We start from the raw sequence: 15703 nt of genomic DNA, 5'->3' as shown, positions 1-15703 counted from the left end.
CAGAGGCAGGCAGATCTCTTGAGTTCAAGGCCAGCCTGGTCTACAGAGCAAATTTCAGGAGTGCCAGGGCTATGCAGAGAAACCCTGTCTTCAAAAACTAACAAACAAGCAAGAAGAATAAGAAGAAGAAGGGGAAGGAAGAGGAGGAGGAGGAGAAGAAGGAGGAGGAGGAGAAAAGGAAGCAGCAACAGCAGCAGCTCGGCTGAGGTGTGGAGCTGCGTGCACACCTGTCATCCCAGCGCTGTGTGCAGCAGTGACAGGAAGATGGCTGGGGTAGGCTGGCCACCAATCAAGCTTCAGGGTCAGTGAGAGACCCTGTCTCAGCGTAGAGGAGACACCTGAGTCTCTTCTGGTCCTTTCATTCACACCACACACACACAAACACACACCACATACACATAGTACATACACACATTATATACATACACCACACTCACACACCACATACCACACATACACTGTATGCCTATACACAAACACACACACTATCTACACACACATACCACATACAGAAACCACACCTCTCTCACTCACACACACACACGTGAATGTATATGTGTGCACACATACATGCTCACAGGTGGACGTACACAGGTGCATACATAAAATAGAAAAGATGAACTCATGCAATGGTATAAAAAACAAAACTCTAAACTTCGGCAACTCTGTAAGCCCAGGAAGCTGGGGCAGGAGGACTGAGAGGCTAAGACTACCCTGGTCTACAACACAGCAAGTCTTATATTATTTAAAAAAAAAAAATCCAACAGGTTTTATATTAAAAAAATTTCAGAAGAAAAAGAAAAGAGAGGGGAAGAAAGCAAATTTGTAATAGCTGTGTTAATGTAAAAGTAGGTATATCCAGGGACAGAGACAAATATTAGAGGTGAATTCCTGCTTAAGGAGCCCACACCAACATTCAGATACATATTACTTTCTTCATTTTTAAAAATTTTTAAATTTTATGCATATGTATATTTTTGCCTTTGCATATGTCTATGCCCTGAGTGCCTGGGGCCCACGGAGAACAGAAAAGGGCACTAGAACCCTGAAACTGGAGTTACAGACAGCTGTAAGCAACCTGGTAGGTACTGGGAATCAAACTCATGTCCTCTAGGAGGGCAACAAATACTCTTAACCACTGAGCCATCCCTCTAGCCCTGTCTTGCTCTCTTCCAACCCCCTCTTTTTGTCCTAACATTCATACTTAAGTATATACAAAAATATCTTTTAAGAAACTCTCCAGTTATATGTCTTAAGGAAACAAAAAAAAGAAAAGAGAAAGAAAAGACTAGGAACAAATGGAGCGTTGGGGTGGCAGGGCTATGAAACAGAATTGAGAAAGGAACCACACCTAGCAAAACCAAAATCTGTGGATACATGGCTGTTTCTAGCAGAGAACTGCTAGTCATTTGGAGAGTTGGATAGAAAAGGTTACTCAAGTTATCAGGTGGCAAGAAACATGGATGCAAGCCAATTGGCTACATGAGAGATACTTGATATAAAAATAGGCAGGGATTATGTGAGAGCCAGCCCTGGGAAGCTCAGCCAGAGTTGCAAGGACTTGCCTCTCTCTCCTCGTCAGGCTAGTCTTAACATTTCTTTGTGAGCTTTGCTTCACTCTGTGGATGGGTTTCTTTGCTCACTTATCTGCTTCCACGTGGCCTAATAAAGCTGCCCCAAATAGCAGAGTTGGCATTCCATTTGTGCCCAGTTTGTCTAGCCAGTCTGCTGAGCAACCAACAGTCCTTACCTGACTGGGCCTCAAGGTCCACCAGGAGTTGTGATCTGACTGCTGTAGCGTCTAAGTACTTACGGATGAGGGTCAGCAAACTATTGTCCTCATAGCTAAATCCAGCCTGTTTCCTGTAAATTAAGTTAAAGAATGTTTTTACATTTTTATTTGCTTTGGGGGGAGCAGGTGTCACAGCACAAGTATAGACATGAGGGAACAACTTACAAGTACAGGGAACAACTTACAAGTACAGGAAGAGTCAGCTCTCTTCTGTGACCTGAGTCTCCAGGGTCAAACTCGGGTTGTCAGGCTCGGCAGCAGGTGCCTTTGTGTGGGAAGCCACCTCCCTGGCCTGTAAGTGGATTTTAATGGGTCATCACTATGCATATGTATTTGCATGTCCTCACTGTGAATATTTATTTGTACGTGTCTAAGGCTACTTTCACATTGCAGGGACATAGCTGGGTAATTGCAACAGAGAACTATGGACTAAAATGGTTACCTGGACTTTTACAGTTCAAGTTGGCTGAGCCCTGCTTTAATATAGTTAGATGTAGAGATATGAGCACATTTAAAGATTCAAGAGGTCAGCTGGGCTTTCTTAGCTCTGAGGGTGGACCGCCCCCACCCACTCACCAGAAAACAGTGTCAGAGAAAGGCTATTGAGGAAGTATTTTGAGGAAGGAACTGTTTGAAAGTTCCATGGAAAAGAAGACAATCTAAAGTATGCGCTTGATTTTTTTTTAAAGATTTATTTTATGTATATGCACGTGTTTTCATGCACAGCAGAAGAGGGAATCAGATTCCATTACAGATGGTTGAAAGCCACCATGTGGTTGCTGGGAACTGAACTCAGGACCTCTGGAAGAATAGCCAGTGCTCTTAACCGCTGAGCCATCTCTCCAGCCATGAGCTTAATTTTTTTATACAAAGGGTGGAAGTTCATTAAGATGATAAATTTACGGGAGTCTGTCATCTTAACCACCTTTAAATAATTCACTCATAGCAAATTTTGTAAAGCCTCTGTAGTTGGTACTTACTGACATGAAATAGCCAAGGCATAAATTTTGCTGTGCATGAAATGGTATTTTGTTTGTTTGTTTTTGTTTTTCAATACAAGGTTTCTCGGTGTAGCCTTGGCTGTCCTGGACTCTCCCAGTAGATCAGGCTGGCCTCTGCCTCCCTGAGTGCTGGGATTAAAGGTGTGTACTACCACACCTGGATACATGAAGTGTTCTTAAATGCCCAAAAGTCACTTTACAAAGACAGAGATAGACAAAGAGAATGAAACAAACAGATGGTAAGAAAGCCTGAGACTTCAGCTTGGGAAGGTACCATAAAGTCTAAAAGTCATCATTTTGGTTGACATACAATCAATGTGGGGAAAATATTTCATTAAAATGTCTGCTTAAGGGCCTGGAGAGATAGCTCAATGGTTGAGAGCATTTGCTACTCTTGCAGAGAACCCACATTTCCTTACCAGAATCCATGCGAGGTAACTCACAACTGACTACAACCCCAGCACCAGGGACATCCAATGCCTTCAGCCCCACGAGCACACGTATACACACACAGACAGACAGACATGCTGGGATTATAATCATGAGCCACCACATCCAGCCAAATAGATTTTTTTAAGTGTGTGTATAAATGTTTATATGTATGTGTGTACATATGTATGTGTGCTCATGGGGCTGGAGGCATCGGATGCTACACTGTCTCGAAAAACAAAACAACAACAAAAATCGCATGGGTAATTCTATCACAGAAAATCAAATCAATATTATAAAAATACGTTTATCTCCAGGGGAAGGGGTATGCATGGCACGAGAGAACAACTTGGGGGAGTGATTCTTTCCTGCTGCTATGTGGGTTCCAGGAGGACTGAACTCTGGAACTCAGTCTTAGAGGCTAGGGCCTTCAGAGCTGAGCCCTTTTGCTGACCCCAAACAATACTCTTTAGCGCGGCCTAGTGAGGCCGACCTTATCTGGGGCCATCACAGGTGAGGAGCACTGCAGCGGCCCTGCGCAGTAGGGCACAGAGGATAGGCTCGATTCCAAAGCGGCAGCCAGCCGGGGCGAGCGCAAATACCTAGCAGGGCGGAGATCAGAGATGAGAAATTCCTGAGAGAAATCCCCAGCGGTGAGGAAGGATTCAGGCTATACTGACCCAGCAACATTCTTGCTGAAGACAGACAAGGTATCAGACAGACATCAACCTATGGACGGCAGCAGTTGAGAAAGCCAACCAGGGCAAAGGGTTCTGGCTACACTGACTTTGTAGAGTTATTTGCTAAAAGGTGAGTTAACAGTAGTAAATGAGACTGGGGGAAAGTTTATACGAATGCCTGCCTGCATCTGGCCAGCCAGAGAGCCGCATGAACACCTAAAGACACTAAACCATAAGCAGCCCTGAGGCACACAGTGCTTTTGACTCTGAATGGAAGTTGTTTGCTTCATGATCTTCGGATGCATCTTTTTTTTTTCTTTTTCCTAAAACTGTTTTTATTTATAAATGAAATCTTGCATGGAACCCAACTCTAAAGACAGAAAGAAGGTTTGCCATGATGGAAACCAGAGCTTCACAGAGAGGGGAAACCCAGCCATCTCCATGTGTTCCTCCAGGAACACAGTTTGAAAACTGTAACACAAGGAGCAAAACTAGCATAACTGGTCAGACCCAAGGTTAGGCTAGAGCGCTTCTTAGGGTACCAGAGACCTTGGTTTCATTCAGTCCAGAGCACTGAGAAAAGGAAAAAATAAAAATAAAAGAAAGAAAGAAGAAAAATAATAGGTCCCCGCAATCATGCTCCTGAGTCTTTTTCCGCTTCATTTTACTGAGTGCTTTCACCATAGTGAACTCCTGTTGGTGATGGGATAGTTTCTGTCTTGAGGCCCCTGGAACAATTGTAACTCTTGAAAATCACTGTGTAAATTTCTCCTCCTCCACCTTCTCACTTTCATTCATTAAATTTATTTATTGTTTCAGTGTGTTTGTGTGGGTGTGTGTCAGTGTCTGTGAGGTCAGAGGTCAGAGCATCTGTGAGGAGGTCAGAGGACAACTTTGTGGAGCTGGCTCACTTCTTCCACCTTTATATGGACCCTGGAGATAGAAGTTGTGAGGCTTACACCAAAGGGTGGCAAAGGACCTTTACCCACTGATCCATCTCACAGGCCCTTACTCTCACACCCTTACCCCCCATGCCCACCCTTTTTAATTTTTTTTGAGACAAGGTCTTATTATGAAAATGAAGCTGACTTAGAATTCACTGTATAGTGCAAGCTAGCTCCAGACCCTGGGTAATCCTCCTTCCTCAGCCTCCCAGGTTCTCGGTTTACAAGCATGAACCACCATGCCTAACTAAAATTCTTTCTAAAATAAAAAAAAAAAAAATTAAATTAAGGTAATCTCAGCCAGACACAGTGGCTCATGCCTGTAATCCCAGCACTCAGGGAGGCAGAGGCAGGTGACTCTGTGAGTTTGAGACCAGACTGGTCTACAAAGAGAGTCCAGGACAGCCAAGGCTACACAGAGAAACCTTGTCTCAAAACAAAGCAAAAAAAAAAAAAAAAAAAAAACCAAACAACAACAAAAAAGGTAATCTCAGGATTTCTGACAGAAAACCAAGAGGTTCAGGAGTTCAAGGTCATCTTCTAAGTAGCAAGTTAAAGGCCAACCTAGGCTACGTGAGACCCCGTTTCAACAAACCCAAACAGGGACATCCAGATGTCTTAGCAAGACTGACAATCTGAGTTCGATTCCCAAAATCCACTCGATGGAGGAACCTGACCTTTGCAAATCATCCTCTGACTTCTACATTTGCAGCATGGTCCTAGAAAAGATTAAAGGAAAACGAAACTATATAATTGATTGATAGCAAAAGTGGCAAATCTGGGCCGGGGCTGCAATTGGTAGAATAATACATATATATATAGCCTTGCATGTACACAGTTCCATCCCCAACACTTCAAATTTGGCACATGATATACACCTGTAATCCCAGCACTGGGAAAGTGGAGGCAAGAGATTCAGAAGTTCAAACTGCCCGTGGCTACCCAGGAAGTGGAAGGCCAGATTGGGCCTTTCTCAAAGAATAAACAAACAAACACGCACACACACACACACACACACACACACACACACACACATACACACACACACATACATAGGGCAGTCAGGAGTGCTGAAGGGATTTTTTATTCTATTATATAATCACTTGTGAACTTTTACTCCTCCGTGGTGTTGCGGCAGGAGCTAGCTCCCCTTAGGCAACCAGGGCGAGGCCCAAGGTGGCTCATGAGCTAGTCATGGATCTAGCACATGTGACTTCTCCTTTGAGTGCATGAGTAACTCCCTAGGAGTGCCGGGAGAACATGCCTGAGGTCTGTGGGCTTTTTCTGGCTGGGCCTGAGATTCTCCCCGCAGCATGAGCAACCCTAATATAGGTTAGCTCAACCTCCACCTTGTTCCCACCCGGTAAAAGACAGCTGAGCGGGCGCCTGATGCGGTTCCTCTCTCGGAGCCCTGCTTTCTTCCTTGCCTTTCTTTAACGGTCTCCATCGCTTCTTCTCACTCCTTATCTGCTTTTCCTTACTCTTCTTGGCAACTGACAAGGACCCTGGAAGACACTGGCTAGGGCACTTCAGTGGCTGTGTCTGCCTGGCACCCTCGCTCCTAGAGTTAACCCCCCCCCACCCCCCCAGAGGTAAGAAAAGCTTCCTGACGCTCAGAGAGCCCACAGCAGTGTTCATGCTGCTTCTGGAGTGAGGATTTTCCAGTAACCACGGGCAACCGCTTCACTCACATCCTCGATTATGCCAAGCCCTGCACCTTAAAGTCCTCAGGTTCCCCCTTTTCTTGTCTACAAACATGTCTAGAATCAGAGCTCCTCTTTCCACCCATACCTAACCCCGACAGAGCCACTGTGGTCTCTCTCTGAAGAGAGTAATTTAAACAACCTCTTTAAAAGCCCTACTAAGGCGGGGGGGGGGGGGCGGGAGGAGCGGGGAAAGCCCTCCTAGACTCATTCTAGGCAGCATTTTCCCTTTGTGTGTGTTTTCTTATTGAGATAGGGACTAACTGGGTAGCCCTGGCCTGCCTGAAACCTGTAGACCACACAAGCCCCAAGTCAAAGACCTGCCTGCCTCTGTTTCTCAAGTGCTGGGAGTAAGCGGGTGCACCAACAGTATTTTTTCAATGTAGCGGCCAAAATACACTGCCTAAAATTTGTCATTTCATGCCACTCCTCACCTTAAGTTCCTCAACGGCCTCCCATTCAGCTCAGAAAAATGCCAGAATCCTTACAAACAGCCCACAAAGCCATGCATGAGCTCACGCCTTCCCCCTCTTATACTCAGCTCACAGACCTTTGCTCTCTGCTTGGAATGTCCTTGCCCAAGAACCTGCTTAGCCAATGGTCTTATCTCCATTGAAGCCTTTGCTCAAATGCTGCTTTCTCAGCGAGCCTTGCCTCGGCCTCCTTATCTGAGACCACACACACCCCTGCCACATCCCAGGATCTCTGGTCCTCCCCTGCGGTGCCTAGATGCCTATTTCCCCGTAGTATCACTAGATGGCTTACTTATTATACTTTGGGCAGGCCTGTCTCCTTCCCTAAAAATTAACCCTTGAGGTGCAGCAGTCTTTGTTTTCTTCACTCATGTATTCTAAGCACCTGGAATGCTGTTCATACATCATACACATTCAACAAATATTAATACTGACAGAATTAATTAATCTGTTGTATGGTTAGAATTTTGTAAATATTTATTGCGGTGTCTTATCTGAATAAAGACGAAAGTAAACTGACTCATTTAACAATGCAAATTACTTCACCAGTTATGAGTTCTCCATTCTTTCTCCTTTTACAAATATTTATTTATGGGACTGGTGAGACGCCTCAGTGGTTAAGGGCACTAACTGCTCTTCCAGAGGACCCAGGTTCAAATCCCAGCACCTACATGGCAGCTCACAACTGTCTGTAACTCTGAGATCTGACACTCTCAAATAGACATACATGCTGGCAAAACACCAATGCACATAAAATAAAGCTAAAGAATTTTTAAAATGTTTATTTATTTATATTGACTCTGGCAAGGTCTTGATATTTAGACCCTGATTTTGAGATTTTCTTGCTTCTATCTTTCAAGTGTTGGGCTTACAGGTACTTGCCACCATGCCCAGCTCTCTGCCTCAGTTTTCTTTTTATGCTATCAAAAACAAAAACAAACAAACAAAACCTCTTACTGAATACAACTCTAGTTTAAGCTGATGCTGCATTTTCTCACTCAAGTGTCTATGTTTCTCATGCATCATAATATCTAGGCCATTTCCATTTTCCCAGTCTTCAGCCATACCTGCTATGTGTACAGAACTGAGTATGAAAGAGAAGGGTCAGTAACAGAATTCAGACCTCAAGCATGTTAAGTAAATGTCCTATCACTGATTTATATCCCCAATTCAACCGAACCAACCCAACCCAACTAGTCTCTGTCTCTGTCTCTCTCTCTCCTTCCTTTCTTCTTTCTTTCTTCCATTCTTCTTTTTTCTTTCTTTCTTCTTTCTTTCTTTCTTTCTTTCTTTCTTTCTTTCTTTCTTCCTTTCTGTCTCGTGTGTGTGTGTGTGTGTGTGTGTGTGTGTGTCTCAACCAGGTTTTGCCATTCTGGCTTTGAGCTCAAAACAATCACCCTTCCTCAGGATTCCAGAATGCTGTAACTACAGGCATGTGCCACTACATCTAGCCACACCAAATTTTCATGTCCACATCTCTTCCATCTTTAGGGCTGCAGAGGCTGCTACGCTGATGGAGAGGTGTTGGTCCCAGGCAAGAAGCCTATGATGAAACTATTGTTTGCAGCAAAGACAGGAGAGAATAGGGCTGACTTGCAGAGAGTGGGATTCCAGGCTCTCCCTCTGTGGGAAATTGTCTACCCACCGACTTCTCTGAAACAGGCTGAAGGGAGCATCAAGGGTAGTAGGTGCAGTGGGGTGTGGTTTATAACTCTTCCTTGGCTCCCTTACAAAATCTCCAGTAAAATGGCCATTGCTTATAAATATTTGAAAGGCACATTTTCATCTGAAGGGATTTGAGTTGTTTTGATTTGTTCTTCCAGGTTGGTAGAGGTCAAAAAAGGAACCTTGCCAAGGCAGACATTTTGCAAAAAAAGTTTCAGGTGTCAGACTCGCTAAAAAAAGATGTAGTCAGTAAATAAGGGGGATCATAAAGTGACAGAGATAAACATTCTTTCTGGGTTGGAGATTGACTCCCTGAGATCACTTTTGAATGTGTAAATGTTATGCCAAGTAGGGAGAAATTGGGAGGGGCCTCTCCTCTCTCACAGACAATCTTTTTGAGGTTAGTTGGTTTCTCTCATAAATAAGTAAAGTCTTAAGAACAATACAAAAAAAAAAAAGTGTTGCTAGCCAGGGTAGAAGAGGAGCTTCACAAATGTTTGGCAGGAAAGTGTCCTGCCAATAGAGCTGGAAAGGCCCTGGGGCCCACAATGTGCACGCCTCGACAATGAGTGGAGAACACAGGTGAGAGCTTCAGGCTTTTGTAAAAGAGGTTGGTGGGTTCTTATACTGCAGAGTTGTATAGCAACTTGACAAGAGCTAAAGTCATTTGAGAGGAGGAGCCTCAGTTGAGAAAATGCCTCCAGAAGATCTCTGTGTAGCCTTGGCTGTCCTGGACTCACTTTGTAGACCAGGCTGGCCTCAAACTTACAGAGCCTCCTGTTGCTGTCTCCCTGGGTGCTGGGATTATGACATTTTTAAAATTAGTGAGCAATGAGGGAGGGTCCAGCCCATTGTGGTGGTGCCATCCCTGGGCTGATGGTCCTGAGGTGTATAAGAAAGCAGAGAGAGCAAGCCATATGGAGCAAACCAGTAAGTAGCACTGCTCTATGGCCTCAGCATCAGCTCCTGCCTCCAGGTTCCTGCCCTGTTTGAGTTCCTTTCCTGACTTCCTTGGATTATGAATGATTTATATGGAAACAGAAGCCAAATAAACCCTTTCATCCCCAAGTTGCATTGTCATGGTGTTTCATTTTAGCAATAGTGACCCAAACTAAGACAGCCCTTTGAACACAAAAAGGCTATTAATTAATGGTCTTGGGCACATTTTACCCAGAACTGCCAGTGGCCACACCCATCAGGATCCCAGAATTCCCAACCAGGCAGCACACAGCCACCACACAGCCTAAGAACCAAAGAACGCAACAAAAATCAAGGAACAAAATGCCCACCCAACAAAGAAAAGAGCAGATATCAGCACCTAGAGTCACAGTCTTCCTAAACTCAGATGCCAGGATGCCATTATTAAAACACAATCAACAACAGCTAGGACAACAGCTAGGGTCTCCACTAGAGCCCAGCAACCCAAACATGCTAGGCCCTGGGAACTGCAATGCACCTGATGCACACAAGTCAAAGACTTTAAAATAGCCTTTATGGATATGACAGAGGCTTTAGAGCAGGAAATTAAATCACTTTAAAAAATCTATGAACCAGGTGTGGTGGCACATGCCTTTAATCCCAGCATTCGGGAGGAGGCATAGGCAGACACATCTCTGCTTAGAGGTCAGCCTGGTCTACAAACCAAGCCCAGGATAGCCAGGACTATACAGAGAAACCCTGTCTCAAAAATAAAATCTATAAAAATACAAACAGTGGAAGGAAATAAATAAAAAGTTCAAGACCTGAAAGTAAACATAAAATAAGGAAAACCCAAACTGAGGGAAATCTGGAAATGAAACACTTAGGAAATTGAATAAGAACCTCCAAGGCAAGCCTCCCTCAACAGAATACAAGATAAGGGAGAGAGGAATTCATACCCTGAAGACACCGAGCATACAGAAAAAAGTAAGAATATTAAAATCTACATAGGAAAAAGACTAACTTATAAGAGATAGCTCTATAAGAATAACTTCTGATTTCTCAGTGGAGACTCTAAAAGCCAGAAGAGCTTGGGCAGATGTTCTATAAATTCTAAGATAGCACAAATGCCAACACAGATTACTATAGCCTGCAAAACTTTCAATCACAATAGAGAAAATAAGACATTCCATAATGAAACCAAATTTAAATAATATCTCTCTATGAATCCAGGCCTACAAAAGGCACTAAAAAGAAAATTCCAACCAAAAAAGGTTAACCACAATCAAGAAAACCAAGCAACAAATAATCTCAGACCAGCAAATCAAAACATACACACACTCACACAGCCACCACTTCCACAACAACAGCAAAATAATGGGAATCAACAAACACTGCTCATTGATATCTCTTAACACCAATGGTTTCAATTCTCCAATAAAAAGATATAAACGAACAGAGTATTTGAAAACAGGATCCATTTTTCTGTTGCATTCAAGAAATACACCTCAACATCAAGGAAAGATGGCGTTGAACTTCTGATTCTCTTGCCTCCACTTTCCAAGTGTTGGGATTACAGGTGTATATCACTATGCCGGGTTTATGAGGTGTTGGGGATGGAGCTGTGTACACGCAAAGAAAAAGAAAAAGAAAAAGAAAACAAAACACTACCACAGCTTAAATCGCGTACTGACCCTCACATACTGATAGTGGGAGACTTCACTAGCCCACTCTAACCAATAGACAGGTCATCCAGACAAAAACTGAACAGAGAGATGCTGGAGCTAACCGACGTTATAAACCAAATGGACCTAACAGATATTTACAGAACATTTCACCCAAACACAAGAGAATGTACCTTCTTCTCAGACCTCGTGAAACTTTCTCCAAAACTGACAACATTCTCAAACACAAAGTAAGTGTCTTAGGATATCATTGCTGTGAAAAGACATAGTGACCACAACAAATTTTTTTTAAAAATTATTTATTGTTTTATTAACTACAGTTTATTCACTTTGTATCAGACCTGTAGCCCCTTCCCTAGTCCCCTCCCAATCTCACCCTCCCTCCTTCATATCCTTCCATGCCCCTCTCCAAGTCCACTGATAGGGAAGGTCCTTCTCCCCTTCCCTCTGACCCTAACCTATCAGGTTTCATCAGGACTGGCTGCACTGTCTTCCTCTGTGGCCTGGTAAGGCTGCTTCCCATGTCAGGGGGAGGTGATCAAAGAGCAGGCCACTGAGGTCATGTCAAAGACAGTCCCTGTTTCCATTACTAGGGAACCCACTTGGACACTGAGTTGCCATGGGCTACATTTGTGCAGGGGTTCTAGGTTATCTCCATGCATGGTCCTTGGTTGGAGTATCAGTCTAAGAAAAGACCCCTGGCCCCAGATTATTTTTTCTCTCCTTGTGGAGCTCTTGTCCCCTCCAGATCTTTCTATCTCTCCCTTCTTTCATAAGATTCCCTGCACTCTGCCCAGAGTTTGGCTATGAGTCTTAGTCTCTGCTTTGATACCCAGGGGAGAGCCTTTCAGAGGCCCTTTGTGGTAGGCATCTGTCCTGTTCCCTGTTTTCTTCCTCTTCTGGTGTCCATCCCATTTGCCTTTCTGAATGAGGATTGAACATCTTACTCAGGGTCCTCCTTCTTGCTTAGCTTTTTTAGGTGTATAGATTTTAGTATTTTTATCCTCTATTATATGTCTAATATCCACTTATAAGTGAGTATGTATCATGTGTGTCTTTCTGCTTCTGGGATACCTCACTCAGGATGATCTTTTCTAGTTCCCACCATTTGCCTACAAATTTCATGATTTCCTTGTTTTTAATTGCTGAGTAGTATTCATTTGTGTACCACAATTTCTGTATCCATTCCTCAACTGAGGGACATCTGGGTTCTTTCCAGCTTCTGGCTATTACAAATAAAGCTGCTACAAACATGGTTGAGCAAATGTCCTTGTTGTATACTTGAGCAACTTTTGGATACATGCCTAGGAGTTGTATAGCTGGATCTTGAGGAATCACTTTTCCTAATTGTCTGAGAAAGCACCAGATTGATTTCCAAAGTGGTTGTACAAGTTTACATTCCCACCAGCAATGGAGGAGGGTTCCTCCTTTTCCATATCCTCTCCAGCATGTGTTGTCCCTTGAGTTTTTTATCTTAGCCATTCTAATGGGTATGAGGTGAAATCTCAGGGTCATATTGATTTGCATTTCCCTGATAGCTAAGGATGTTGAGCATTTCTTTAAGTGTTCCTCTGCCATTCGATATTCCTCTATTAAGAATTCTCTGTTTAGCTCTGTACCCCATTTTTTAACTGGATTACTTGGTTTGTTGCTGTTTAACTTCATTTCAGTGGGGCTGGCTTACAGTTTCAGGGGTTTAATCTATTATCGTCATGGTGGGAAGCATGGCAGCACACAGGCAGACATAGTGCTGGAGGAGCCAAGAATTCTACATGTGGATCTGAGGGCAGCCAGGAAACTGGATTCTACACTGGGCAGAACTTGAGCACAGGAGACCTTAAAGCTCACCCCCACAGTGACACACTTCCTCCAACAGGGCCACACCTACTACAAGGGCCACAGCTCCTCATAGTGCCACTCCCTATGGGCCTAGCACTCAAACCCATGAATCTGTGGAGACCAAACCTTTTCAAACCACCACAGCAAGTCTCAACAAATACAAGAAAATTGCACAAGAACACCGTGCATTACATCTGACTACCACAGATTAAAAACTGGATATCAACAACAACAGAAATTTCACATACTTGAAAGTAAACAACTCACTACTGAATGAAATATGGGTCACGACAGAAACTAAGGAAGAAATTAAAGACTTTCTAGAACTGAATAAAAATGAATCCACAACATACCAAAACTTATGGGACACAATAAAGGCAGTTTTAAAAGGCAAGTTCATAGTACTAAGTGCCTACATTAATCAAACAAACAAAATGTAGACTCCTACCCCAGCTACCATCAGCTGCAGGCGCAGCCCAGCCTCACTCCTCAGAGACTCGAGCGATGCATCTGAGTCCCTGATTGCTGTTTTCCAAAAGCACAGTGGGAAGGATGGGAACAGCTGTCAACTTCCCAAAACTGAGTTCCTTTCCTTCATGAACACAGAGCTGGCTGCCTTCCTGAAGAACCAGAAGGACTCTGTGTCCTTGACAACATGACGAAGAAGCTGGACCTCAACAACAATGGAAAGCTAAATTTCCAAGAGTTTCTCAACCTTTTTGGTGGCTTAGCTATAGTATGCCATGAGTCCTTCTTCCAAGCTTTTCAGAAATGTATCTAACCCTCTTATGTCCCTTCCAGCCATCAAGTTATCACCTCCTCCCCCAGCCACACTTGCACCGAGCCCACCATACCCACCACGACATGCAGCCCATGCCTGCCAGCAGAAATTTTAAAAAATGCCATTTGTTGTGGATATAAACATGGTTTTGTTTTAATCACAGGTGTGGGATGTGGGACTGATTCAGATGGTCCACAGCAGCAGGCTTTTTGCCTCATGCAGGCTCTGAGAGGAGCTCTTTGCCAGCTACAGGCAGTTTAAATCTGAGGATTCTGGAGAGAATAAATGACAGAGCCCAGAGAGTGTGGAGGTGCTCTGAGGAAAATAAAGGTTGCTGATGCTTCTCCTCTTCAGCTCCTGTTGCTGTTGATGAAGTGAGATAAGAAGTTGGAGATCTCCTGAAATGAGTATTGGACTGGCTCCAAGGAACCCAACAACCCTAACCAGCAGGAAGCAGCTAAGAGAACTGTGTCTCCTCTCCCACTAGCCCTATCTCTCTCCTACCTAGTAGTGGGTGTTGGAAGAGACTGGAGTAGGAAAAGAGATATAAAAAATGTAAATAAAAAGATTTTTTTAAAAATTTGTCAACAGCCACTTTTTAAAATTTTTTTTTTAAATGAAGAGATCTCATACTAGTAACTTAACTTGAAAGCTCTAGAACAGTAGTTCTCAACTATAGGTCCCAATCCCTTTGTGATAGAAAGTACCTTTCATAGGGGTCACATATTAGATAACCTGCATATCAGATGTTTACACTATGATCCATAGCAGTAGCAAAATTACAGTTATGACGTAGCAATGAAAATAATTATATGGTTGGGGTCACCACAACATGAAGAACTGTATTACAGGGTTTCAGCATTAGGAATGTTGATAACCACAACAAAAAAGAAATCACACCAAAAGGAGTAGATGGTAAGAAATAAACTCAGGGCTGAAATCAGTAGATTATAAACAACAATAAAACACTACAAAGAATCAATGGAACAAATAGTTGGTTCTTTGAGAAAATCAATAAGATTGGCAACCCCTTATCCAAATTAACTAAAAGACAGAAAGAAGATCCAAATTAACATTAGAGTTGAAAATGGAACACAGCAACAGACATGACTGAAAGCCAGAGAATCATAAAAACATACTTTATTCCATAAACCTGTATTCCACAAAATTGGAAAATCCAAAACAAATGGATAATTTCCTCAATACAGGTTATTTACCAAAGTTAGATCAAGAGCAGATAAGCAATTTAAACAGACCCATAGTCTCTAGTGAAAGAGAAGTAGTCATTAAACTCTCCCAACCAAAGATACATAAAGAAATAAAAACCCAGAGCCAGATGGTTTAAAGAAGTTAATGCCAGTACTCCTCAAATTATTCCACAAATAGAAAGAAAAAGAACATTGCCCAATTTGTTTTATGAGGCCACAGTGACCCTGATACCCAAACCACATAAAGACTGAACAAAGAAAGAAAAGTACAGGCCAATTTCCCTTATGAACATACACGCAAAAATTCGCAATAAAACTCTTGCAAGCTGAATGTAAGAACACATCAAAAACAAAAACAAACAAACAAAAAAAACTGCAGGATTTATCACTATCCCTGATTTCAGATTATACTACCGAGCTATAGTAATTAAAATGGCATGGGATTGCCACAAAACAGACACATTGATCAATGGAACTGAAGACCCAAACATAAATCTACACACTTTGGACACCTGATTTTTTATTTAAAAAGAAAAGAAAGAAAGAAGAAGGCAGCATCTCCACCTTATGGTGAGGGTCACACTG

General features: G+C 43.0%; 1 long non-coding RNA gene across 1 annotated transcript; it reads right to left on the bottom strand.

Annotated features, from left to right (window-relative positions):
* Positions 1–1786: 1786 nt before the first annotated feature.
* Positions 1787–7035, bottom strand: LOC129689580 (uncharacterized). Its single transcript, XR_008722142.1, has 4 exons — positions 6984–7035; positions 5524–5565; positions 1978–2084; positions 1787–1863 (listed from the first exon to the last, which is right to left on the bottom strand). It is a non-coding gene; the product is annotated as an uncharacterized LOC129689580 (long non-coding RNA).
* Positions 7036–15703: the final 8668 nt, after the last annotated feature.

The sequence above is a fragment of the Psammomys obesus genome, unplaced genomic scaffold, assembly GCF_907164565.1.
Source record: "Psammomys obesus unplaced genomic scaffold, mPsaObe1.curated_primary_1811, whole genome shotgun sequence".
Classification (NCBI taxonomy): Eukaryota; Metazoa; Chordata; class Mammalia; order Rodentia; family Muridae; genus Psammomys; species Psammomys obesus.
The sequence above is the reverse complement of the archived record's forward strand: the minus strand, read 5'-3'. Positions and strand labels throughout refer to the sequence as shown.